Source organism: Protopterus annectens, chromosome 17.part0 (assembly GCF_019279795.1).
Source record: "Protopterus annectens isolate FY-2018-M chromosome 17.part0, PAN1.0, whole genome shotgun sequence".
In the NCBI taxonomy this organism is placed as follows: domain Eukaryota; kingdom Metazoa; phylum Chordata; order Ceratodontiformes; family Protopteridae; genus Protopterus; species Protopterus annectens.
In genome coordinates this window covers 542,066,117-542,092,600 of record NC_056751.1, presented here as the reverse complement: position 1 = coordinate 542,092,600, position 26,484 = coordinate 542,066,117, and the positions used below count along the sequence as shown (strand labels likewise).

At 41.2% G+C, this 26,484-nt stretch overlaps 1 long non-coding RNA gene across 1 annotated transcript in view; it reads left to right on the top strand.

Moving 5' to 3' along the window:
• The first annotated feature begins 2,129 nt into the window (after positions 1 to 2,129).
• Positions 2,130 to 26,484, top strand: part of LOC122791288 — a 45,714-nt gene continuing 21,359 nt past the window's right edge. Inside the window, exons 1-2 of the long non-coding RNA XR_006363125.1 lie at positions 2,130 to 2,222; positions 4,011 to 4,138. This is a non-coding gene — a long non-coding RNA (uncharacterized LOC122791288). The remainder of the gene's footprint in view (positions 2,223 to 4,010; positions 4,139 to 26,484) is intronic.

Below are 26,484 nucleotides of genomic sequence, written 5' to 3'. Positions count from 1 at the left end.
TACATCTTGCCCTTTAATTAAACTTAACATTCTACATTCCTCATCCTTTACACTACTTTTTCACCCATTATCAACCTGTCCCATGCCCTTTTGATAGTCTCCATGGACACCACAACTTCCGTTCTGCCCAGCAGTATATTGCATGGGTCCACAACCTTCTTTGTGAAAAAGTACTTTCTGAAATCCAGTTAGTCTCCACAGTATGCTTCCATAGTCTCCTCCTTCTTCCTCTCTCCTTCCTTTTCATGATGTCCACCTCACATCTTCTTGATATACTCTTGTGAAACCCCATCATATTCCGTCATCTCATCTGGTTTCTAGTCTCTGGTCATATCCTTTCCTTTTTCTACAGGACTCCTTCCAGTAGTCTGATGTCCTTTTACTTGTATGGCCTCCTGAACTTCACACAGTACTCAAAATATGATCTGAACATGGCTCAGTTAAGTAGGAGCATTACTGGTTTATTTCTGGAGTCTGTTCCTCTAGGACTATGTCACAACTTTCTGTTTGTTGCTCCCTTGGCCTTTTAATGCTTTCCCTGGTGTCTTCAGGTTCAAGTGTGATCAACAACTACAGATGCCTTCCCTGCTCTAGTGCCATATTCCACTACCCCAAGGGTTGATTTGGCCCATGAGAAGTACTTTGCATTTGTCTGCAATGAACGTTAGTTGTAAGCTATATGCAAATTTGGTCAGCCTTTCCAAATCCTGCCTTAGACTGTTTGTCTGCTATACCCATCTATGTGTCATTGCATTCTCTTTTTTTCTCAGATATGTTTAAGACAAAAAAAAAGAACAGTGCCAGACCTCTGCAGTACTCCACTTGTCACATCTGTAGCTCCAAATAATGCCACAACCTTCTGTGCCCTACCCTTCAACCATGCAGTTTCTCACACTGGATTCTAACCCATACCTCCCACCTGTCTTTGAATTTCGGAGATGACACAGATTTTTGGCAAAACATTTTTCTTTCTCCATTAAAATTGGCAATTTTTACAGAAAATATGGTGGATTACATTCATTAACTAATGAGAATCAGAGCTGAAACAAGTTCAGGGTGAAGGAGGTGGCTGCCCCAGGTGTAAACTGTTATGTGCTAGTCATAAGAAGTGCAGCAGTGGCACTGTTTATGAAGTAGCAAGGATGTTGTGGTTTCATAAATGAATGCCGATACTGCATTTACAGCTTGGCAAGTGCTGAAGAGCATAGTGTGAAGTCATTGTGTGGTAGTAATAGCTAACTGCTTGTGACAGTGTTAGCAAGTAGCTTTGTACATTTAGAAGAGTGGAGAAAAGTATTTTTTTTCAACTTTGAGTTGAGGGAGGCACTAGTTTGGTTATCTGCACAAAGCATCAGATGAACTAGCTGTGGTTCAAATGACAAAAACAATCATTATAGTTACAGACTTCTTTACTTCAGAAAATGCATATTAAATTCACATCTTTTTGTTCTGACATCTTTCCATGTTGATATGTCCAATATTTAAAAAGTGAGCCTGATTTGAGATCTTTATCCCTGGGTACTTTTTACTTTGTCCCCAATTCGAGAATTAAAAGGATGAGCCCCCCCCCCCCCCCCCATTCATACACTCACAGTTTTCCTGTCAGCTGCCTATGCAAAAACTGTCTGCAATATACTGAAATTATCCCACATTTTAGCAGAAATAAAAGTACATTTATTCATTTAAAGATGCATTATTACAGGTTCATGGGTAAGTACTAGGCTAGCTGTCCTTGCAGGTCATTTAAGCCTGGCCAGTTTCCCATTTTGTGCTCAAATTATCCTATCCCATTTGGTTAGAGGGTGGTCTTAACCATCCTATGGTGAATAATAATTATTAACCCCAATAAGAATAAATGGGATCATGCCATAGATAACTGAGGGGGCCAGCAGTTAGGAGATGTTTCTATTGTTATACATTATCACCTATAATAATGGTATTCTAAATTTTGTTAGGCATTCTGTAGACAAAACAATGTGTTCAGATGTTTTTTTTTTTAATTGCTACACAAACAACCTTAAAAAAGAAAGCAACATCTATTTTTTCTGCTCTTTTGAAACTGAGCATGCTCATTGGAAATCCTGAACTATATGACATCACAGGACTGCTTCCTGTTACTGGTGGTTTCAGTTTCTTTTCAGTTTGAATTATGGCTGCTAGGTACCATTATTGGTTTTTGGTAGTGTGAAGACAGTTTAAGCTGGAAAATACTTCTTTAAATGGTAAATATATATTTGTTTATTAACCTCTCTTTATATAGTTCATGTAAACATTTTGTGCTACTGTGCACTGTTTGTCCACTTGGTGTGAAAGATGGGAGTTGACATTTATACCACTAGGTATGATTTTTAGAGTGATATTTTTGATTTTTATGGGTTTTAACTTTTTAAATATTTGTTTTCAGTCAGACTTTGTGATTATTGTGGCATATTGAAATAAAGTTGTAATATTCTCTGCACCTTGCATTTTCAGTCAGTATATTATTAAGTTTTGTGTCTGTAGCAGGTGACAGACTGGACCATTTTCTCTGAAGAAATTTAAGAAGCATTTTCCTTTCCTTTATTTCCCTTTTTAAGTTAAACAGTACATATTATTAAATATTTGTACTGTGTTGTAGTTCCTGTCAGGGCTTCTTTAAATACTGCATATTATTACTTCTCCTTCGTCTAATCTACTAAATTTAGTCAACTGTATGATAGTCAACAGGTGAGTGAGACTGACAGTACCCGGGTAGGTGAAAATTCCTTTTCCCCAGGGACTGTGTGATATCTGAGTCTGTATATAAAATTAGCAGGCGCCCAATAGAAATAAACAGCAGCATGCAAAGTTTCTCAGCATCTATGATCATTATGTTTGAGGGAAGAGGGGGAAAAAGTGCTTTGATCACACCAGAACTGTTTATTTGTACAGATATAGGTATACACTAATTATGAGCAGTAGTGTATGCTTTACTACATACTAATATTTTTGTTATTTTATAAAATCAAGACTGCACATTTACCAGTGTACCTAGTGGTAATCTTGACTTTGGGATATTGTAATGGTTTTGATATACAATTTACTTTCATTTGTTCAAGTAACATGAATGCCAGCATCCTGAAAATAAAGCACTTTACATTGAAAATGGAAAGGTTGACTTCCTAGTATGCCTACACCGAGGTTGCTTCTTGATGTGTGCAAATATTGCTTCAAAAAAAAAATAAATAAATAAATAAAACCCATACAACATCCCCACCATGTGCATGGGGGGCTGCTTATTTTATATACTGAATCCAAGATCACACAGTCTCTGGGGAAAGGGAATATTCTCCTACCCGGGTAGTGCCAATCTCACACACTTGTTGACTACCATATAGTTGACCAAATGTAGTTGATTGAACATGTCAACTAAACTACCTGTTGACCAGATAGTTTGGACTGGTATCAGAAGGCTGTATTTATTTGGTTGTGTGAACTATGTAAGGGAATTGTAAATTTACATTATTATTTCATGATGGTGGACTACTGCATTACTGGCAGATGCAGCAATAAGCTGTCTGTTATAGATTTGTGTTATCTGTTTCCGAATGAGAACATGTTGCCTGCTAGTTTTATGACCTGGGTGAAACTTGTACAGTTGAATTGAATTGTGAATGTATAGTTCCTACCATTTGTTTCACCAATTTCCGGTGGTGTTTAGTCATAATCTTATCTATCCAATCTTGTTACAGCTGTAATAGGGCAGGAATGATTAAGAATGCTATATTATGGCTTTCACTGCCATTTAAAGCTGCTAAATAATGTACATCATGAATTTTAATGAACAGCCTCAGAAGGTGAAATGCAGCATTTCAGCTTGGTGATTAATGCATTTAGGCAGCAGAACACCCCATTATACTGTTTGATGCACATTACAGTATTGCATATAGTAATTGTAAACTGGCACTTGTATCACTATGTATGAAGTGTGAAATAAGTTTTTGTCATGTTTTCTAATTCATTTTATCCCTTCTTGCATCCCCACCAACAAGCCATGAATTTCTGTGTCGTGTTGGCCATTGCTATCTGGGGAATTGGGCATTTGAGTAGCTTAACCACTTTCACCTGCAACCTTGGTGTGTGCTGTGCTTAAACGGGTACCAGGATACCGGACTAACAAGTGAGTATGCCTCTGTGACACTATATATAGTATGTGTCTTAATCAAGCTATAGACCAAAAGCTATGTCAGACAGGGTATGTATACCATTCCTTCATGACAGTTTTTTGTCATGATGCTACTGCAAGATATGGCAGTAGCTGATGTGTTTGAAACATCTACTCTAGGATGGGTGAGCCATTGTCATCTTTTCCATCCCATGTACTATTTGGTCTGTTACTCTGGTAATCATGTCAGTATCTGATACTGGGTTGCCTTGTTTGCATTCAGTCCTGTATTCCTAAATGTCATGTAGCCGGTACTTTGTTATTGTATTCAGCGGAGATAAGTAGCATTGTGAAGTGCACTGATTCTAAAGGTTTTACAGTACATGGGTAGCAGCTGAATTAGTAGTTTTGTAAGTGGTGCTTATTGTAAGGCATCTGACATTTTATGTGCAATTTGGGTGCTTTGCAGCAGCATGTATTCATTTCATTGAACCACAGTGCCAACTTGCAGTTTTGCTAACTGCAGTACCCCTCCCCCCCCCAAGCTCATCCTTTGTAATACATGCTACCCTAACCATGTCTCTGCCACTTACAACACCATAGCTTACCTTAGAAAAATCTTCTACCAACACTACCACTATTCAAAGCCTGTCTGAAAGTAATGGTAGAGGTGTGATTAATCAATTGCAAAAGAAAACCATTTTCCTTTTACAGTGACTGTTTTGATGTCTTTTCACTAAATAGATTTTTGAAATGCTAGCATTGATAACGTGTGCCTCAACACGATATGTATGTGTGTGTATACATATATAATATATGTGCATTTGTGTACAATATAATCTAGTACCAATAAAATGTAGTTTTTCATCCTTAAGGAAAATCTTCACTACTCTTAAGTAAGAACAAAGTGAAGAAATGGGACAACTCGGCGGGGTAATATTCACTACTCTTAGCAGAGAAATGGGGAAAACCTGAGTGGGGTTCCTTATGAAAAACAGGCCTAATTACAGTGTAGCATTCTGAAACATGACACATCCATTTACCACTCCTTGGTATTAATATTAGTACCAATCACATCTGTGGTTTCACTTATCTGTATGCAGCACAAACATTGAACCCTACACCCTCTCCAGTGATCAGAACTCCTGTTGAGTAGTATTTATGTTCTACAGCTATTCCTGCTCACATTGTCCCATAACATTATAGTTTAGAAACCTATAATCTGCTGATGTATTATATTAACAGCTGATCACCATTCTGTGTGGCCTTGTTGACCCCTACAATAATGTGGTGGTGCGGGATTAATCGGCCTGTTCAAAATGAGTAACAGCTCCTCTACTGTTACTACTTAGAGGCCATTTCTGTAGGAATCTCTATACAGAACATCACAACACAAAACCTAGTCACCAGTTTCTCTACACTTTCCCCTCTACTGACTCTAAAACAATTTTTCATATTCAACACTCTGTGATGAATTACACTAGATAAATGAAAGAATTGGGCACATTATATTATTACACCAGCTCATGGATAGCCTATATTTAGCTACAACAAAAGTGTTGATCAAAAGAGAATATTTTCATAGTAAACATTACACTACTATTCTGTCAACTGCATGAAATAAAAGGGAGTGTGATATCTGACCATGAGAACTTATCAGTGAGTTCCATTCACCGAGTATTGTGTGAATGTACTGCTCACGGAACACTAAATCTGTGGGCTTTAACTCACTAACTGCAGTACATAGTGAAGGCTGTGAGTAGAAAATAGGAGGAACAGTCAGTTTGTCATCATGCTGAAACAATCTTCATAGGTTCATAGGTGTATACCAGGCCATCGACCAGTGGGGCTGTTTTAATCTTAGCCATGCACCCCAAATCTGGTACCCTTGATAAGTGTAAGCAAGGGCTTGGGACACGAACCATTTACCAGTTGGCTGTGTCCATTAGAAGTGCCAAACCAGGGATGAATTTAGTCTTCACCATCCAGTTCTCCAAGTTATACTTGAATTGAGTCAGGGAAGAACTCTGCTTCACATGGATGAGAAGTCCGTTCAGAGAAGGAGTGGTCTTTGGGATACATGGATGTCTCTCAAAAGTTGTCCACAATATAAAGCAGACTTGCTGAAATTTTTAGAATGTGTAATTCTGATGCTGTTTGTTTTGGAGATATGCAGAGTGGAATCACAATGCTTTGTATGCCAGGCATAAATCTCCAGTCAGCAGTGTATAGGAGATAGAATACAGAGATTAGGCCTTGAAGTGGTCTGCCTAGTATAAGTTACTTATTCCTGTATTCTTTTAGTGAGGAACCTCTGTGGACTTTCAAAACTGTTGGATGTGCCTAGTTAGGTACATACCAAAATGGGCATTGTACTTCATGGTAGGTCTGATGAAGGCTGAAAGCAGTGGAACAATGACCTCCTTGAGCCTAGATGCCACACCTTTGTTTATGAGTTACACAACATAGAATGATTTCCTCAATACTGAAGACATGTGATGGTCAAAGATTAGATTACTGTCTGTATTTTCCTAAGTCCCTAAGTACTGGGTCGACTCTTAGTGGTATGTGGTCAGTATGATGGTTACCAGGGTGGTATGTGGTCAGTATGATGGTTACCAGGGTGGCTGACTTCTCGAAGGATACTATTATGCATTTATTGGCATTTAGTTTTAGTTCATGGCTCTGACATAACTTTCTGTTTTAGTCCTTCCTGGAGAACATTAGTGTCTGTGGGAGATTCTATGAGTGCTCCCAATTTGCAGTTGTTAGCAAATTTGGTCAGCCAGAGGCCCTGACGTTCAGAGTAATAGATGCCAAAAAAGAACAGTTCAGGACTAATCCCTGAGGAACTGTATTGGTGAATGACCTCTTTGTAGAGGTGAACCCCCTAATTCTTACTTCCTGGGTCCTGTCTGTGAGCCAGCTGCCTATCAACTGGGTAACATAAAGGTTTATACCTAACCTCTTCAGTTTGTCTACAATGTCTGTGTTGGGTACTGTGTCAAATAGCTTGGCCTGGTCAAGGTACTCAGTGTGAACCATTTTGCCCTCATCCACTGCTTTGGCGAACTTCTCTAAGAAGTAAACCAGATTGAGTAGACATGATTTGCCCTTGATGAAACCAAACTGGATTTGGCCCATTGTCTGGAGGTTTCCTATATCAGTATTGATCATTTCGATAATAATTCTATCCATTTTCCATGACTTTACATATGAGACTAGTGAGACTTATTGCCCGTAGTTTCTAGGCTCTGAAGATGGCCAGCCTTTGTCCAAAGGGATGACTGCTGCTGCTCAACGTTCATGAGGCATGAAGCCTGTTTGGAGGCTATGGTTAAACAGTGATTCCAGAGGGCCTGACTGGTCATGTTTCATGCAGTTTAGAAGGCAGCCTGGGATATTGTCTGAGTATATCAATGCAGTTTTCTTGGCGTAAGAGAGCATTGAGGGCCTGTTTCAGAGTGGTTGTCAGGGAACTTATATTTGATGGTATTTCTTGAGGAGAGGAGGAGGAGGGAGGGGTAAAGTTAGAGCTGAATTTGTCTGCCAGTAGGTTTGCTATATGTTCTGTCTCAGTATAGATGGCTGTATTAACAATGAGCCCTGCATACAATTGTGTATTGCCTTTGAGACTGCAGATATAGATAAGGAATGCCTTGTGGCTTTCCTTGGCCTGAGAGGCCATATTTACCTCAAATTTGGCTTTGGTTATTTGTCCTCTGAGTCCATTGTTTAGTTTGAGAGCCCTTTTATCCTGCTGGTGCTACATCTCCTCCTAATTTTTGTCATGATTCCTTCTGTTATATACCCTATGCGAATCCACCAGGGTGGCTTGTTTTTTTAAGTTCTGTACTTATTTATAGTGCGTACAGGTGCCTCTCCACAGCTATTAACATGCTTGTATAGGGTTTCTGTGAACAGTTCTGCAGAGACCGTAATGTTATCAGGGTTTAGGGAGGCTTCCAATTTTCCAGGTTATCGCTTAATAGTATAAAGTTAATAAAATTAGCCTTTCTGAACATTCCAGTGTTAGCTGGGGTTCTATGTTTCCTTTTTACTTCAAAGAAAACTGTTTTGTGATCTTGCCACTCGAGAGGCTATTAAAGTAGGATGTGAGCATTGCTCTCCCATGTTAGTGAGGACCACATCCAGTATGTCTGTGCACCTTGTCCAGCATATTGATAATGCGGTCCAGGGAGTTTATTTACAAAACCCAGGATTCTCTGTGCCTTCATGATTCTCAGTTAATAGTGAGAATATTAAAGATGCCCATGAATATGGCATTGGATGGTGAATTTTTCCTGTAAGCTAAAATACATATGGATTTCCAGGGTCATCGAGGGAGACCTTTTAGCTTACAGGGAAGTGGTATGGGATTTTTCCTATGGTTATTGAACATGGAGAAGCTAAAGTGCATAATCCTGTTTGACCAGCCTTGAGGTATATTTATTTTTTGATGTGAATTTGGACACCTCCACCTTTAGTCCCTGTGTCTGTAAGATCTTAGAGTTAGTGTATATATGTAGATGAGTCATGCTGCAGTGCTGAGCCCCCCCCCCCCCTCCAAAGGAGGACATTCATAGAAGAGATATTATTCAGCATTATTGTACCAGTATCGACAAGTGATGAAAAATAATTATGGAGAAAATATCAGCAGTCAGCAGTAGCAAAAAGCAAATGAGTTTAGTTATATAAGGAGAAAGAGGAGGTTAGGTTATAGAGCAGGTACATAGCCAAGAAGAGTCGAGATGATTTTTCAGTATTTGTTTTGAAGGTGGTGGCGCTGCATAGAAGGTGGAAGTGAATAATTCGGAAGGAGACATGGAACTGTGATTGTAGGAGGTTGATCACCCTTCCCTTCATGCATAGTATCCCCCAGATGGGGGTGTCTTGGCAGGGTGGGTAGGGAATGTTAATCACACTTGTGGAGGGTGAAGATTAGACAGGTTGCCTAATCATAACGTGCTGTTTTGTGCCAAGGACTTTTTTTTCCTCTTAATCTCTACTCCCTCTGACTTGCTGTGACTGCCCTAACTCCACCTAGTGGTGATGCATTCCTCAACGTGCTTGACTAAACACACATTACAAAATTAACTGCAGCTGCCATGTTTCATACATCTGACCCCAACATGTCCTCTCTGATCTCCCTCCATTGAGCGAACAGTAGGATACACCCCAGTTGCCTCTCTACCCACACCAACTCCAACAGGGGACACTGTTCTAACTCTTGTCACCAGGACCACATCCCTATAGGTCATTAGGGATGGCTGTCAGAGTTGGTATGCTTGTGTGTGTCCTACTATTCACTGAAGCACTTTTCACCGAAAACACATTTCACCGAAGTTAAATATGGCCTTTTCCCCATTGTAGTGTGACCCTGGAGTTAGTATATATAGTAAGGGGGGTGGGGTTTAGCCCCCAACATATTTTAAATATTTTGAATTGTATACATGGATATATGTAATTGTTGTTTGACAATATATACATAAAATATGTGGGGCCCCCCCACACACACACCCCCGCCCTATATATACTAACCCCAAGGCTGCACTACAGTGGAGAAAAGGCCATATATAACTTTCGGTGAAATGTGTTTCTGTAAATTGTGTTTTTGGTGAATTGTGCTTTCGGTGAAAAGTGCACACTAATTTTGATTTTCAGTGAAATGTGCTTTCGGTGAATAGCAAAAAGGTGTGGAGCATGGTCCTCTACCTGGAGTTGAAGGTGCGCTTGTCAGCAGAGGCACTGGAAGCTGTTGAAGACTGGTGGAGCGGAGGGTGACAGGGGCACTTAGTGATGTAAAAAGGGCAATTTTTTAGAAATTATTTACTACCATGACATAGGTTCATTTTGGTGCTTGAATTAACATTTCCTGATTGGTCTGATCTATCCCATGGCTTATAATTGTATATTAGCCATAGTGAGAATAAATGTGATCACACTATAGATAATTTGAGGGGACTCGTGTAAAGGATGCAGTATTTGGGAACTGCCTGTATCCGTTAGTGGCATGAGGGGCAATCCTGGAGTACATTTTCTATTACCCATCCTTAAATCCAAATTGCATTTGAATATGGACAGGGATGAGCTTTGTTTCATTTGAATGGATAGTTTGTTCCGGATATATATCCATCTTTCCACAACATTCAGTTTAGGTACCTGGACTGAGCATTTCTGATGCCATTTGACTTGCTGATTGTTCAGTAGGTCCGTCTGTATTAGGTCAGAGGATGCCTTGTATGCCACACACGTCGCCTCTAAGCACTCTGTAGGATACGGAGTATAGTGATAAATCTTTGAGGTGGTCCATGCAAGACCTACTGTTTAGGACTTGTATCCTTTTAGTAAGGTATCTCTGTGGGTATTCCAGTTGTTGCATGGGTCTGGACAGATACATGCCAAAGTACGCATTATACAAAATGATTGTCCTAATGAGGGCTTTGTAAAGGGGGACAGTAACATCTCTAGATCTAGTCGCAAGCAGTTTGTTTATAAGCTGTGCAATATAGAAAGACTTTCTTATGACTCTGGGCACATCGGTCAAACGTTAGGTCACTGTACACACAAGTTCCTAAATTCCAAACAACTGGGTCATTTCTCGGGGGGCATTGTCAATTTGGCAGTTCCCTGGAGTAGATGACTTCCCAAAGAATACGAAAATGTATTTGAGTTTGGTTTCAATTCATGATTCTGTCACCAGTTATTGTTTGGGACAAATCTTGCATGATGGTGAAATCATTTGAGGATTCAATAACTGCTCCTAGCTTGCAGTCATAACTTAGTTGCACAAAGCCCTTTAGTTAATTTCTTTTTACTTTTGAAATGTATTTGCCAAACAGAAAAAGTCTCGGCACCAAACCCTGGGGGACACCATTGGTGACTGGTCTCTTTCCCTGTTTTGATCTCCTGCATCCTGTGAGCAAGCATACATGTATACATTCTTTGATTCACCTTCCTGATTGCATTAAATTATATTGCTTGTATAATATAGCACCACTTGTTAGAATGCATTTTAAATTTGTAGTTTGGAACAGTCTTCTAGTAAGCAATGAAACAAAATATATGAATCAATAATGACAAAACTACCCATTTCAGAAAATTTCAACCATAAATGGCCACTCTCACACTTCTGTCATTACAATCCATAATCTCTGCAGAAGTCCGCTAGATAATTCCACATTAAAGGGATCTGCAACTAATGAACAGGTTGCTTCTAGCAAGCAACTTTATATTTCATTGTTTCATCTGCAAATAAAGTACCTGTTGCCCTTGAAGAATAAATTGCCTATGCTACATTAAAAAATGATAAGCTAGTAATTTTACAGTGGGGAATGGATTGCAAACTGATAATGGGTTCATAGTTACTAGGTAACTCCTCCAAAGGAGGACATTCATAGGACTGCAGCATCCACTCCCATTAAAAGTACAACACAGTACAGTATCAGCGATCCATCTGCATACTGTGGGAGTAGTACCTATAGACTTCTGCATCAGAAGCAAGTAATACTACCTGTTGTGCTACTAACATTGCAAACAACTTGGCATAAGTAGCATTAAATTTCTCTTCCCCTGAAGCTCTTAGCTCCTTGTAAAATCCACTTGACGATCAACTAAATCTCTCAACTTCACAGCACAAGAAATCTGGAAAAAGCCAAAATTATTTTGGGGGGAGGGGGGCAAAGGCCCAAAACTAGGGATACATCTTAAATAGTCCTTGTATAACCTTGGAAAGTTGCTAAAATAAAGTGTTTTGTGTTACCATGTGTTTCCTGAAAGATAGGAAGACTGAAACTTTATTTAGTGAATTCAGTTCTCACTGGTTTGCCAGAAAAAAACAAATCTTAAGATGAACAGACAAAAGTATAAGCCAAATATTCTGTGACAATCTGGAAAGTGGAGAGCTATGGACTCGACTCCCTGAATCGCAAGTGGTGGTATGGGTAGATAATTCAGGGTCTTGGTTGAGCGCGAGTAACACTAACCACCAAGTATTCCTAATGGGGGCATTTTACACACCCACGCAAGACACACACACACTCCTGCAAATAAAAGAACAAACCTCCCTTACAAGCATGGTTCTGGCAGCACCAACAGAACAGTGGCAGCATGACCAGAACAATAAGAGAGCAAGAACACTTGGTTTAGTTAAACTTCTGCATGTGAATCCATGCTAGCATGAAAACTCCACTTCATTAATTTTTCCCAACAGATCTTGCAGCTGTAAAAGTGGGAGGAGGGCTCCCCCTCCCACTGGCTCTAGGGTTCCAGCACCCACGCTTGTCAGCTATATTTTTTTCCAATAATTCAGCTTTTATCATTGAGTTCAGTTGCATTTTTTATTATGCTGTTTTGCATGCTGTATAAGGTATACAGTTTGAGTTGTTTGGCCATTATTTGGTAGGTGGTACACTGGTTATTTTTTTGTAGTGGGTGGAACACGGTGGCTATTTTTGTGAATAAACTAGAATAATAGTTCTACCAAGGAACTCCTTTTCTTAATGCTGACCTAACATTACCAAAGTGAGAACAGCCACAGCTTTTGCTCACGAGAAACACTCTCTTGCTCACGAGAAACACTCTCTTGTTCACGAGAAACACTCTCTTGTTCACGAGAAACACTCTCTTGTTCACGAGAAACACTCTCTTGTTCACGAGAAACACTCTCTTGTTCACGAGAAACACTCTCTTGTTCACGAGAAACACTCTCTTGTTCACGAGAAACAAGCAGTTGATATCCGAAGGCAAAGCCATTCTTAAATCTTGGCAATATAGAAGATTGTCATATTACCAATGAGAGAACACAAGCAACTCAACACAAACAGCAAACATCTAGAAGCACTGGTTCTCAAATGTATGTCTCTACAGGAGATTAGGCTAATACTTCAGGTACCTAGTCACTGGCAGACAGTCTGAGTGACAGAAGAGATGTCCAGATATCTTGTGACAGGCATATTAATTTGGTATCTGTACTTTCCTGATATGTGGATGTATAGATGAACGAGCTGTATGTTCCAACCCATGGCCACCCAGGGTGCATAGTGTCAGCATGCAATTGAATATTTGTCTGTCTGGTATTCTTAGACTGTATCACTGCTCCTCTTTGCCTGCTTTATTTCCTGCTCTACACCAACTCCCTAACCCTATGGACAGCTCTAGAGGAATATGTTTTCTCTACTTTCATGTACACAGCAGATTTAATTTTGTTTGTAGAATGTGATGGCACTAAACCTTGATTTTACATTTGTGCTATGTGCCATCTTTGTTTTATATAATTTGCCCTGTATAAGTTATAGGCTAGGTAATGCTCGAGAATGCCCTGGTAGCATCAGCCCACCTACATAAATGAATTAATAAAGGAAACAGCCAAGTGTGGGTCAGTGAGAGTGCTCCCAAATGTCCCACCCCCAGTTGTCTCAGCACTACATACTTACAACCTGATGTACCCCCTATCATTCAGATGTCACAAGATATCCAACGCATCAAAAATCTAGTCTACAGCAACGTTCCAAGTCTTTCAAACTTGTACCGCCCTAATTCTTATTCACTGGTCTAGTAAAGCAGTGCATCCTATGTTATTGCTCAGTAGACAAGCAATCGGCGTAACATACTGCTGGGCAAATATTAAAGAGTTCTGGCCAAGGGTATGAAGCGTGCAGCATTAAAGCAGTGATGTGTTACATAGTGGCACTCCACTCCACAGAGCATTATGCTGATTTATCTAATGATCTGTAAAGAACTATTCACTGCATTGTGAAGTACATCACTAATTGTAACTTACTTCTGTGAGTTCTGTACATTTCTAAGGCAGACTGCACAGAGAGCAGGGCATTTTGTTCCAGCTTGCTGTCTGTTTGCAATACCTACTGAGAATGGATGGCTTGCATGACATACTGTTTTTGAACAGTCTGTGCTGTGTGTAATGTATGCATGACAGGGTTTGTTGCCTTGAGATGATTATCTGTTTGTGTTCTTTAAAAATGGAGACAATGGTATTTTTCTATATTCTTTTTATCCAATGCCTTTAAAAGTCCGCATTTGCACTTGTTTCCCCTCTTTCCTGTAACTAGTTTAGTCCAGATACAGATTCTTAGTTTTAGCACTTGAATTTGCTTATTTGTGATCAGCACTTGTAAGCACTAAATAACCTACTTAATTACTACAGCACTCAACCTTCCTCATTACCTAGAGGAAAACAGTTTTTGATACTTGAAAAACAGCTCTTGTACTCACTTTCCTCACTTATCTAGAGGAAAATAGTTTTTTATTCAGGCATGTCCAAGGGTCAGCTCCCAGTGTTCTTTCCTGTCTATCTGATGAATCTGGGCATCTTGGGGCAATGTAGAAATTGCCTCATGTACACAGACAACCCCCTCCTCCTATCACCCAACACTACAACATGTGAGAGATTTACTTATCTAGCCAAACTGGAGGTAAAGCTCTCTCCAGTCAAGAGGAGAAGGTAAACACTTGCACCACACCACACTCATCACATAGTCTCACTAAATCTACACCACCAAAATCCACACATAGAAACACAAAAGCATGTGCGGAGGCTCTCTATAATAATCTGCTCAAGCAACCGAGACCTCCAAAGCAGAAATGCAAGCAGCCTCCACCCCCCCAACACAACCCAAATGACACACAGCCCGCAGACTCAGTGTGCCACTCGACCACAGCCAGTAAGGCAAAACAATGTACACAACACACTAGTCATAGGTGACTCTCTAGTCAGGCACACTGATGTCCCACTCACCAGGCTAAACAAGGAGAAAGTTACTGTCAGCTGACTGTCGGGTGCCAGGATCCGCCACAAAACCCACTCACTCTGGTCACTCCACAAGAAGTACAAATATGACTCTCTCTTTGTCCATGTTGGTGTGAACGACCTGAGATGCACCTCCCTGGACTACATGAAAAGAGACATGGTAGAGCTCTCCGATCTTGTAGCCCAGGCAGGTATAACCCTAGACCTGAGTAACATTCTGCCATCACCCAGAATGATGCTGCAGTACAAGGACAAAATGATTGACTTCAACAATTGGCTAAGCTCCATTCTAAAGGGATCCAGTATCTGTTTGCCTGGGATGACATGGTCAACAAGCCATGATGCTTTGCCAGAGATGGCCTGCACCTGTGACCCCTGGTATTCCGGATACTGGCTAAGGTTCTTGCCACCCCTATAGTGCCTTTTTTAGGCAAGGTTCAAATGACAAATTCACCACCGTAACAGGAACAGGCAAGCCAAAACTGAGGGAGGTGCTACTCAATGCTAGAAGTCTAAATCTCAAAATGCACTCACTCGAGGCACTCCTTAAAATGGAGAACATTGATATCTGTGCAGTGACTGAGACCTGGTTTAAGGCTCCAGACAGCACCCCTGCACTACCAGGCTATAACTCAAAACACACTTTTCGGCCATGTAACCTGGACCGGAACACCAAAGGCAGAGGTGTGTCCATATTCATTAAGGATATCCACACCTCCAGGCTAGTTGCTCAGCATAATACAGCCGAGGTTATTGAAGTGCAACTAACTCTGGGCAAAACTTCAATCCATATTGTAGCTTGCTACAGATCACCCACCATGCCCCAGGATTCCCACTCCTCTTTTCTTGATGTACTGGAAAACATTAGGGTTCAACCAAACACCCTAATAATGGGCGATTTCAACTACCCCACCAGTAACTGGAAAACTACTCGTGTACCAACTCCTTCGCTCAGCGCTTTCTTGAATTCATAAACACCAATGCCCTGGATCAACTTATCCACACCCCCACCAGGGACAACAATATCCTAGATCTAGTCATTACCAACACGAGTGATCGGTGTTCCACACCTGAAGTCAACGCCTCATTGGTCCGATCCAACCATAAGCTAATTACCCTAGATATCTACATCTTGCCCCCACCCCCCATTAAGGAAACCATGGTAAAAAATTTCTCCAATGCCAACTTCATGCTTCTTAAGACAGAAGTGGTGAACTTCATGACACCCATGCAGATGGACAATACAGTTACGGCTACTGAATCCTACACGATTGCACTTTATAAGCACTTACATGAATGCATGGATTGTGCAATCCCAAACAGAACCAAGACGCTATCCTCCAAAAAAAGGAAGCCAATCTGGTGGTCCCCTGCCATAAACAAACTGTACAACAGAAGGAAGAAACTGTTGCAAAAAGAGTAAAATCCCATGAGTGGAGGAGCTCCCTGGTCAGCCTCAGTAAGAAGCTGCGATCCCTGATAAAATCCTGCAAAGCTAGTTATGAAAACAGAATTGCCACTGATTCTAAAGACCACCACAAAGCATTCTATAGCTATGTCAAGAATCTCAATGGCAACACTCAGATCTGCTCTGAGTTACAGCACAATGGCACTAAATATACAGACCCAACTGATATTGCCAACATCCTGGCAGATGGCAACACTCAGATCTGCTCTGAGTTGCAGCACAATGGCACTAAATATACAGACCCAACTGATATTGCCAACATCCTGGCAGATAGGTTCAATGCTAACTTTACCACCCTCTCACCCCCTAAAGAGCCCATCTCTATACCGGAAGAATGCAAAGTTCCTGTAATCACGGCTGCACAGGTAAAAACCACACTCTCCAAAGCCAAGAACACAGCATCCATGGGACCAGACAACATCCCAGGCTGTGTTCTACACCAACTACAGAATGAACTGGCACCCCACCTAAGTACCATGTTCAGTCATAGCCTCACCTCAGGCTTTGTGCTGAATGACTAACAGCGACTGTTATCCCACTCCCCAAGGGGGGAGCCACTACGGACCCTGGGAACTACTGCCCCATTAGCCTGACGAGCCTGGTCTGCAAGGCCATGGAACGTATCATCATGTAACTTATAAACAAAGACATTGATAATCTCCAAACTCTGGACCCCACCCAGTTCGGGTTTGTAAAAGGCAGATCATGTCTCCTAAACCCGATAGCCGTCTTTGAAGCAGGCACCAAAGCCGTAGACAAGGGTAAGGTGGTTCGCACAGCGTATCTAGATCTTGCCAAAGCTTTCAACACCATCCCCCACTCTGGAATTGTAGATAAACTCACTAAACTAGGCATAAATCCCTATGTCACAAGATGGGTTGCCAACTGGCTCACTGACAGAACCCACGCTGTCAAAGTAGCAGACTCCAAATCCGACTTCAGACCAGTGACAAGTGGAGTACCACAGGGTTCAGTCCTGGGTTTTCTCCTGTTTGCTGTCTACTTCTCTGAAGTACAGGCTAACACAGAAGGTCTTTGCCCAACGAAGTTTGCAGATGACTGCAAACTAGGAGCCATAATCGAAACTCTTAACGATGTGGACATCCTACAAAAGGGCCTCACTGAGACAGTTGCCTGGTGTCAAAGCCATGGCCTCAAGCTCAATGCCAAAAAGTGCATTGTCATCCCCTTTAGTAAAAACTCTGTACCCATGAACTACAACATCGGCGGTAGTATACTTAACACCGAAAGTGTGATAAGAGACCTTGGGACACAAGTGGACAGTAGTCTCTCCTTTGATAATCACATCGCCACAGTAGTCGGAAAATCCTTCTACGTGGCACACCTCGTCACAAAAGGTTTCTCATCCAGAAAAAAAGAGGTCATTGTTCCCTCTACTCATCACTCATTAGACTCCTTATAGAGTACAACGCCCCTTTTGGTATGTGCATCACAAGACATCTACAACAACTGGAAAGGCCGCAGAAATACCTCACAAAGAGGATTACCAGCCTCAAACAGATGCCCTACACAGACAGTCTAACTCCAGCTTTACTCCGTCGCATGTCACCTACTCAGAGGTGATCTCTGCCTAACATACAAAGCTATGTCAAACCCAGAGCTGTTGGACATGCTCCACTTAAAGAAATCCTAATCCTGCCGAGCTACACGCTCTAGGGACCTAAACCTTGTCACCACAATAAATGGAAAATGCCGGAGGGATAGATTCCTGTCCCAGAGACTTCCCATACTTTTGAATATAGTCAACTTTTTATAATTTTTCAGTGGGACACAGCAGTTATTTGATATTTAGATATGGTGTTTTAGCTTAAGTTAAACTCTGTTGCAACCCTCTATTACATCCTTTTCCTGGTGTTCTCTGAGTAAATCCACATGACTTCCAGCAACTTATTTAGCACTTGGACAGCTTTTTCTTGTCAGCATCCACTAGGAGTCTCATTTTTTTGCCTCAAAATACCTCTCCTACTGAAGGCAAATGACTCTGACCTTTATAAGTTCCAGACATTCTTTTAAAACAGATTCTCTAAGGTAGGTGGGCTGATGCTACCATGGCATTCTCGAACTTTACCTGAGCCGTAATGCATACAAGGTAGATTATGTAAAACAAAAGGGCCATATTGCTCAAATGTAAAATAAAGGTTTAATAATACCACCACATTCAAAACACAATTGAAAATTAAAGGTAAGATAAAGTGAAAGCTAACTTTGCAGTCTGTGTAAATAAAAGTGGAGGAAATATAGACCTAGCTAACTAGAGGGTTAGTGTCTGCTGTTATAGGATTTCACTTCAAATATAGTGATTTTACACACTGCCATCATGTGTTTACTGTAATACACAGTATGTCTTCACTTTTAGAAGAGAATCGGCACTAGCACAATGCACACCCCACCCCATTATAGAACTCCTGTTTTTATCTGAACAGGATGGGTTAAGGGACCAGGATAATGCATGCATATTCTTGTAGCCGTTGGCAAGCATAAACGGCTTGTTGTGATAAAGCAACCCATAAAATTTGGCATTCTTTCCTGTTTCGTCTGATACATAAATGTACAAGACAAAGTATGTAGTAAAGTCTGGGTCAACTAAACTACCTGTCAGCATAAGATGGGTTTTGGTGTGTTAAAAGCCCTATTTGCTTCTAAAGTATGCATATGTAGATGGCATGTTACCTTTTGTATGGTCTGTCCGAGGGCAGTCTGTGGTGGTAAAGCTGGGTATATTTTTTTTACAGTAGCCTGCTGTTGCTACGAACACTCATATTTCATTTAGTACTAGCTATAATTACATTTTTGCCAGCTTTCATTTTGTCTGCATGAGGGCTTGTCCCTCTGTCACACACCTCTGCAATAGAGCAATATTTGCATTCTGACTTTTGATGGCTACATAGTTTGTAGGTTAGTACTAGGTTAGCTGCCCTTGTGGGCCATTTTAATCCTAGCCAGTTTTCCTCAAAGGTGAGAATCAAATCCTGCACTTTGCATCTGTGAAATTAACACCTTAACTATTGTGTCAGCTGCCAATCCCTAACATTTTTGACAAACTACTTACGTCCTCAAGAGTGCAAACAAATTTTAATATCTTCAGACCCATAACAGTTAATAAAGAAGTTATGTAAAGAAAAGTTAGTAAAGAAGTAAACAAAGACATTGGCAACCTTCAAACACTGGACCCCACCCAGTTTGGGTTTGTGAAGGGCCGATCCTGTCTCCTGAACCTGATTGACTTCTTTGAATCAGTCTCCAGAGCCATGGACAAGGGTAAGGTGGTCCACACAGCCTATCTAGACCTTGCCAAGGCCTTTGACACCATCCCCCACTCTGGAATCATAGATAAACTTACTAAGTTGGGTATTAATCCCTATGTCACCCAATGGGTTGCTAAATGGCTTACTGATAGAACCCACACTGTAAAAGTAGCCGACTCCAAATCCAGCTCCAGACAAGTGACAAGTGGAGTACCTCAGGGTTCAGTCCTGGGGCCGCTCTTGTTTGGCATCTACTTCTCTGAAGTACAGGTCAACACTAAGGGACTCTGGCTAACAAAGTTTGCAGATGACTGCAAACTGGGAGCCGTTATTGAATCCCCAAATGATGTGGATACTCAACAAAAGGGCCTTACAGAAACAGATGCTTGGTGCCAGAGCCATGGGCTCAAGCTCAATGCCAAGAAATGTATCGTTATCCCCTTTGGGAAAAAACATGTATCCATGAATTACCATATAGGTGGCAGTACACTAAACACAGAAAGTGTGATAAGAGACTTAGGGACACAGGTGGACAGTGGTCTCACCTTCGATAACCACATCGCCACAACAGTCAGGAAATCCTTCTATGTGGCACACCTCATCAGGAAGGGCTTTTCATCCAGAAAAAAGGAGGTCATTGTCCCACTGTACTCATCCCTCATTAGACCCATTATAGAATACAACGCCCCATTTGGTATGTACCTCTCAAGACATCTGCAACAACTGGAAAGGCCTCAGAAATACCTCACTAAAAGAATCACAGGCCTAAAGCAGATGCCCTACGCTGACCGACTTAAACTCCAGCTATACTCTGTCGCATATCGTCTACTCAGAGGCGATCTCTGCTTAACATACAAGGCCATGTCAAACCCAGAGCTGTTGGACATGCTACACTTAAAGAAATCCCAATCCCTCAGAGCTACACGCTCCAGGGATCTAAACCTTGTCATCACAATAAACAAAACATGCTGGAGGGATAGGTTCCTGACCCAGAGACTCCCCAGACTCTGGAATAGATTGCCCATACATGTCAAGCAGAGTGCCTCTTTGGACCTCTTCAAGAGGAACCTTGACGATTGGATGGGAGAAAGGAAATTCACCCCAGGGATCACGTCAGTCGCCCTGCTAGACAGGGGTCCAGGAAAGTAAATAATGTGGGAAGAAATAGCCAGGGAATTGTTATGGCTAGGCTTGTATAGGCCCTAGGGCTGATAGCCTAGTACCAACCTATGAACCTATGAAAGTATGTACTGCAAACTGTTAAGCATAAGCTAATCTTTACAATGGTCACATTCATTAGATTCTAGCTCTTAAACTAGGTTTCACAAGTCACAATAAAAATAATTTTTGTATGTTTTCTGAAAAATGTATTCTCAGTAACCTCTCAAATTACATAGATGTGGTCAGCAATATTTTATTCAGCTAGTTGTGAATGATCATACGAGATTAAGCTGTTCTACTTAATTCACCTGATTGTAGTTGAAATATTCAAAGACATTCTAAATAAAAAGTATATAAACATTTTACTGTCTCTGGCTGCAGTAGGCAGAGGTCAAGAATCATTGTAATTGTGTTGCCTATCATCAAAGCTGTAAGTTGAAAATTTCTAATAGTTTGTGTAGCGTCACTCCTCTTGTACATCTTAAGGCTTGGGTGCAGACCTCTCAACTAATCGGGGACAAATTTCAACAAAATCAGGGACAAGTCAAGAAAAAATCGGGGACAATCAGGGACACTTTTAAAATATTAGTGCTATTAACTTGAAACCTTGACAGAATCAAAGCATATGAATTAATACACATTTTCTGAAGTAAAAGATGTCTATAACTCTTAATTATTGTCATTATTCATTAAGTTTAATTCACTACCTTTCCTCCAAAAGTCACTAGTTTTAGGAGGGATTAAGAGGGACAGAGGTAAAATTTGAGTCAATCGGAGACAGTTGAGAGGTATGCTTGGGTGTTCATTTAAGTAGTTCATTACATACAAGCACACCAGGATGAATGGCAAGAACATTAAACTTAAACAAATTATCTAACTGACTACTACACACATGCATGCTATTGGTTACACACTCAAAATGACATTCTTGCTTGCACATGCTCAGTACTTGTATGCATGTGCCCACTGACTGGAATGCTTCTTACAGGTATAGCACACATACTGATCTACATCCTCCCTCTTTACTGAGCGGTCTCATATTTTGACAATGAAATTTGAATAGGCATACAATTATACAGACAATAATAAACAAAACAGTCCTGTCCAGTTTGCTATGCATCTGGAACTAGGTCTGGAAATGCGACCTGATCTTGTAATTTAATAGTTAGGACTGGGTATAGCAGTGGGGACAGTCACTGGGGAATGTTCTACTTCAGAAATCTTGGGGTATTCTCTGGAACAGGGATTGCCGATGGAATGTTCTCTGGAACAGTAACAATGGACTAGTCACTCTGAGAACTAGTCTTTATTACAGGCAAGATGCTGTAATACTGGCTCAGACACCAGTAATAAATGCTTCCAATTCCCCATAAATTCCATTCCTTGTGAAAAGTTTGTCTCAAGGACAGAGATTGTACATCATGGAATCACAAGTCCAATGTAATCAAAACCTTTTGTCTACATCCTCACTATCTCCCCTTCTTTTAATGGATTGAGAGGTTTGCTGGTTTTGTCATAGTAGGACTTCTGTGTTTTAGCACATGGAACCAATAAATTGCTGCTGATTGGCAATATTTCTGGTTTGTCTTGACATAAGTCTCTGGGCAGATGAACCAAGATCATCCCGAGGAATGTTTCTGAGACTAACTAAGCAAGTTTAGAAAAACACTGGTATTGTCACGTTAGAATTTCTGTGACAGCTGTTTGGCACTTTGAACTGCACACTCAGCCAAGCCGTTTGACTGTGGGTACTCAGGACTATTCATAATATGAACAGTGTCCCACATTTCAACAAATTGTTTGAGCTGTTGATGTGAAAACTGTGCATCATTGTCAGAAATGACTCTGTGCAGATTACCATGGACAGAAAAAAGTCTCTTCAGCATACTAATGATGGCATTGGATGTTTTGTTTGAGACTGACCTACTTCCTAACCTATCTGAGTCCACTAATACCAACTAATGTTGACCATTCCACTCAAGATGACTGTGGCTACTGTTGACCACGGTAGTTCATGAATCTGGCTTAATTAAAATGGTTCTTTTTGTTGATGCAGTTTTGTACTATTACAAACGGAGCAAGATGAAAGTACTTTCTCAATATCTCTGGATATAGAAGACCAAAATACTATTGGTAGAATCCGTTCCTGGGTGGCCACGATGTAAGATCTTTTAGGGATTTTGGAACAATCATCTTTGGACCTTTCATGATTCCATTATCTGACAAAATCTCATCTTTGCATTGAAAATACTGCTGTAGTTCTACTGGTAAACAAGATTTGCTTCGAAGACCATCCTCTACTGATGAGTTTCTGGAGAACTGAATGTGAAGCTTTCTGAGTTGTAAGCTCATCAAGACATGGAAGAAAACTTTCTCACTTCCATGACCTCAAAATCAGGTTGCTCATTCTCCAGCTTTTCAGTGTTTTTTTTTCTGGACAATTGTGATACGATATCAGCAAGATAGAGGTTTGCCATTTGTTTAAACATGATTGAAATTGACTTTTGCAATTTGAGCATCATGCATTGCAATCTCACAGGAGTTGTGTGCATTGGCTTTCTCAAAATAGTAACTAGAGGTTTGTGGTCAGCTTCTGTCTGGATAGGTCGGCCATTATCGGGAAACTTTGAACATGCAAACACAATTCCCAAAAGTTTTCCCAATCTGGGCATACTGTATCTGTTTGGGTTGAGTTCTCAGAGCATATGTTACTGGTCTACCCTCTTGAAGAATGACCGCACCAAGACCAAATACTGAAGCATCACAGGAGAGAGTAACTGCTTTGTCAACATCATAGTATCGTAAAGTTGGTGAACTGGCAGTTCTCTGTTTCAGGACATCAACCACTCTTGGTGGTGGTCTGACCAGGACCAGCTAACATCTAAGCACTGCTCAGAGAGCTGACAAGCAGAAAGTTGACTTAAATCTGAAATGAACTTGCCTAAATGGTTGACCATAGCAAGAAAACGTTGTAAGGCTTAAGACATTGTCTGGAGCTGGCATCTCAAGAATAGCTGTCTGCTTGGAAGGATGTGGTTGTAAGCCTGAAGTGGTAAACAAATGACCAACGTAAGTAACTTCTCGAAGTCTGAATTTAAACTTCTGAGCATTCAGCTTAAGATTCACTTCACGAGCTCCTTCCAGAACTTTCTTGAGGTTTCTGTCATGTTCGACTTCACCATTGCCTCCTCCTAGAATATCATCCACTATAATAGCACATGGATAGGCAGAAAAATTTGTTCCATTGCACATTGAAAGACTTCAGTGGCAGAATTTATTCCAAATGGCATTCTCAGAAATCTGTATTTCCCGAATGGCATACCAAATGTGGTTAAAAATGAATATTTTTGATCGAGCATAATTTGCCAAAATTAACTCTTTGTATTCAAGACAGAAAAAAAAAGTGGTATTTGGCATGATGGGTGCAACTTCCTCGACTGTGCACATAGCATTAAAAAGGCCGCATCCTTTCTTCGAATCTCTTGGATCAATACATAATTCTGATGTCATCTGAGCTTTTCTTGTGAGCTACTACCATGGAAGATACCCATCCGGTTGTTTTTTTTTCTACTGGGCAAATTACTCTTGGCTGCACCATTTTGTCTAGCTCACCTAATGATATTCTAGGAGTAGTTTTATTGGCCATTTTGGGTCAATTCCAAACTCCTTCATCTTCCTCTCTTAAAACCTGGTTGCCTCATGGTTTTGGCATCTTTTGAGGCTTGTTGGCTGTTGGTGAAGCACCCACCAAGAGGAGAAAACGCTGAGAGGTTCAGTGCAAATTTCTCCCCCCCTCCCCCCCAAAAGGAGAGATATCTAGACCAGAGGATTGTAGCCCCCCAAACATCTCAAATGCTCAGGTGAGAACTGCTCTCTCCAAGGCGAAAAACACAGCATCCATGGGACCAGATGGTGTCCCCGGTTGTGTGCTCCACGAACTCGATGAGGAATTAAACCCGCAGTTAGGGCAGCTGTTTAATCTTAGCCTCACCTCAGGATACGTACCCAAGGAGTGGCGTACAGCAACGGTGGTCCCACTTCACAAAGGAGGTGCCTCTACCCACCCCGGAAACTACCGTCCCATCAGCTTGACAAGCCTGGTCTGCAAAGCTATGGAGAGGATCATAATGGAACTCATAAATAAAGACATAGGTGACTTGCAGACTTTGGATCCAACCCAGTTTGGCTTTGTCAAGGGCAGATCATGCCTTTTAAACTTGGTTGACTTTTTCGAAACAGTCACCAAGGCCATTGACGAGGGCAAGGCAGTCCACACAGCCTACCTTGACCTGGCAAAGGCTTTCGACACAATACCCCACTCGGGTATCATTGAAAAACTCACCAGCTTAAATGTAAACCCATACGTCACAAGATGGGTTGCAAACTGGCTAAGTGACAGAACCCACAGGGTCAGAGTTGCTGGCACCATGTCAGACTCCAAGCCTGTCACAAGTGGTGTCCCACAGGACTCAGTCCTGGGCCCACTCTTGTTCGGCATCTACTCTTCAGAAGTACAAGCAAACACAGGAGGATTATGGCTGACAAAGTTTGCAGATGACTGCAAACTGGGCACCATAGTTGAATACCCATCTGACACCGACATCCTTCAGAAGGGTCTCATAGAAACGGATAACTGGTGCCAGAGCCATGGCTTAAAGTTAAACGCCAAAAAATGCATAGTCATACCCTTCGGGAAAAACAAGGTTACCCATAGTTACCATATAGGTGGCAATCCACTAAGCACAGAAGAGGTTATCAGGGATCTGGGGACCCAGGTTGACAGTAACCTTTCGTTTGACACTCACGTTGCCAAAGTAGTTAGGAAGACCTTCTACATTGCCCACCTGATCATGAAGGGATTCACATCTAGATCAAGGGAGGTCATCATTCCCCTGTACTCATCACTCATCAGACCAATGATTGAGTACAATGCTCCATTCGGAATGTATCTGACCCGACACCTGCAGCAATTGGAAAGGCCCCAAACGTTCCTCACCAAAAGGATAAAGGGTCTCAAAAATATGTCTTATGCTGCCCGACTGAAGGAACTCCAGCTCTATTAAGTCGCTTACTGTCTGCTCAGAGGTTACCTGTGCCTGACATACAAGGCCATGTCCAACCCGGAATTAATGAACATGCTTCACCTCAATAAATCTAAATCCATCAGAACTACAAGGGCAGGAGACTTAAACCTTAACACGGCTATTAATGGGACGTGCTGGAGGGACAGATTCATCACCCAGAGACTCCCTATGCTGTGGAACAAAATCCCGGTACATGTGAGGCAGAGCACCTCACTGGCTTTGTTCAAGAGAAATCTTGACCAATGGATGGGAGATCGCAGGTATACCCCAGGGATAACCTCAGTGTCACTGCTTGACAGAGGCACAGCAAAATAATGGGCATAGTATCCTTCAAACTAAAGTGGTGGCGAAAGCCACAAAACTCTGGGCTAGGCTTATAAATGCCCTAGGGCAGATAGCCTAGTATGAACCTATGAGAGAAAAAAGGAGCCACTTTTGAGATTTAAAGTATTTTTCCTCTGTTTATTTGCTAAGTTTTTCTGCATAGCTGCCTATTTTGAGCATTTTCTGGCTTGTTAAACTTGATTTCTGCATTAGTAACTGTATTTAGAGCACAACCTAGAGCTGTTTACTGAATTTCCTGTTTGCACTTATTTTTAAATCGTTTTTTTCTC